Below are 2505 nucleotides of genomic sequence, written 5' to 3' on the forward strand. Positions count from 1 at the left end.
GCTGCGCTCGGCCGCCGCCCCGCTGCGGGCCCGGGCGCCCCACCGGCGTGCGGCCGCGCCCCCGCCGAGCCCCGCCGAGCCCCGCGGCCCGAGGCGCATGGGTGAGCGGCGGGAGGCGCGGGCCGGGCCGGGCGGTCTGCGCGCCCTCGCCGCCTCGGCCTCCGCGCGGGCTCGGGCGCTCTGCAGGCCACTTGGCGCGACCTGAGACACTTTCACTCTGGATTTTTGTTCTTATTTTTAACAGAGCCCCCTCGAGTGACGTCGCGGGCCGGGCTCCTGGACACGTGCCTCGGGCCAATGGCCGCGGCGCGGCGCGCCCACGTGACGCGCCGGCGGCCGCTCGGTGACAGGAGCCGCTCGCCGCCCCTCCCCCGCCGCCGCCGCCCCTCCCCCCCTTAAAGCGGCCGCGTCCTCCGGCTCCGCGTGCGGGAGCGCCGGCCCCAGCGAGCCCGCGACCGTGCTTCCTGCGCTCGCTCGCGCACTCGCCGCCGCCTCTCGGTTCGGGGGCCCGAGGAGCCCCGGCCACAGCCGCGTCAGGTCACCCTGGTGTGCGTCCGTGGACACGCGCTGGAAGACTGCGATTTTTGACATTTCCATATTGTTTACCGTGGGGAAAAATCCCACAATTCCTTGCACAAAATGCATAAATAATATTAAATGAGCTGCCGAGGTACAAAGGGACGTTTGTCGTCTCCTTTCCTTGCTGGTGGAGAGGGAAGTTGTCACTTACTCTTGACTTGGCTAGCTCGGCAGATTCCTGTCTTGCACGCAGAGCGGGCGCGCGGGACCCTCCTCCTGTAGACGCGCATTGTAAGTGTGCATGTGTGCGCGTGTGCGTGAGCAGGGAGGCGCGTGCATACGGCGGCATTCCACCCCGGGAACACAGACCCTCCTGCAGCACGCGTGTAGATCCCACGGAGCGCGGGGGCGCGACGGGAGGCTCCGTGCGGGAGAAGAGCAGTAAAGGAGCATGGCGGGTGACAACGCGGCTTGTGTCTGGGGAAGGAGAGGCAGGCTGACGGTTCGGCCAAACCTTCAAAACCGTCCGGAGAGAAAACACCCCAGAGCGACCCCTCCCCCACCCCCCACCCTGTTTCTCAGACACCCCCCCAACAGCGCCCCATCTCTATCCCCACTGAGCGTCCACTGAGGGCCATTCACCACATTTTCTTTGTCCTAGAATCCCTTAAACTAGTCCCCGGGAGAGCAGGCGCCGTGTAGAAGGGGTGGAAGGGTGAGGGCCCCAGTGTCTCCGCACCCCTCCCCTTCTCCCCCACCTCCTTCTAAACTTCCTTCCCAGCGGCTGTCAGATGTCCAACTGGAACTTCTGTTTCCTCTTCTCTTCCCCTCCTCCCTTAGGTCCTTCCCCTAGCTGCAGACACCCACCCAAGACCCTTGTTCCCCTAAGCTTGCCTATCATTTAAAATGCATTTTTGCGGAAATTTGCAAACTTCCGGAAGCCTCCAAAGGGACAGCTCCACGGGTCTGGGAGCACTGGCACAATAAAACTACCTCAGTGGAAAGAGGGAGAAGGGGGAGAGCGCGGCACCCTAGCTCTGGCCGGCCCAGGCAGCTCTGGGGTGCTCAGCAGCTGAGGCCCACTGCAGAGCAGCTGGAGGCCCGGGAGTGTCAGCGGGACGCGGCCAGGCAAGGCGGGATAAGGTCTGGGCAAGCAGCCCTCTGGGCAGAGTGATGGCCAAGCCACCCTGAGGGTTGCAGCCTTCCCCCTGGCCTGGCTCAGCTCTCCAGCCATGGCGCCCCAGCCCATCCCTGTCTGCTCACTACAGGTTGCAGGGTTCAGGCCTGCAGTGGGGGGGGGGGGCGGGGACGCAACAAAGAGCGATTACCAGGTTCTGCTCCCAGGGAAGTTAAGAGGGGGTCCAGATGGGGGACAGGAGGAGGTGCTGGGCTGGGTTACCTGGCCACTAAAAGGGGACCGAAGGTGGGCAGACTCAGCAGGCAGATGGGGAAGTTGAAAGCAATTCTCACTTGGGGAGACTCCTATCTACTGCCTGCCCCCCAGGTTTTCCTCCTACTGGAGGGGTCCTTGCCAAATGCCCTTGCCAAGTTCATACCAGCCGGGGTTCCGCCCTGGGTCTCAAAAAATCAAACCTCACAGTCGGCCCGTCCCTAGGAAAATGGAGACGGTGAGGTTTTGGGGAATGCCCTATTGACTTGTGTTTGTGCTTTTCTGGGACCTCTTCCTGCAACTCTGAGAACCCAAATCATCACCAGCCAGGGAATGTCCAAATGACTTTGGGTCTCCACATCTCAGAGGGAGCCCTGGGAAGGCCCAGGGCTGGCTGGTTCGCTTCCTGTAAACCCACCCCAGGTTAATTTCTCCACCTGTCCCATAAAAAATCAATTAGGCCATCTCCTGGAAAATATTTTCTAATTTCTTAGGAAACTTTGCCTCTGATTGCCTTAGCCTTAAGTAAGCCCACAGTGGGCGGTGGGCTTCTGCTGTTCTTTCCTGCAACCCAGACGCATGCATGTTCGAGGCTG

The sequence above is a fragment of the Mustela nigripes genome, chromosome 4 (genome assembly GCF_022355385.1).
Source record: "Mustela nigripes isolate SB6536 chromosome 4, MUSNIG.SB6536, whole genome shotgun sequence".
Classification (NCBI taxonomy): domain Eukaryota; kingdom Metazoa; phylum Chordata; class Mammalia; order Carnivora; family Mustelidae; genus Mustela; species Mustela nigripes.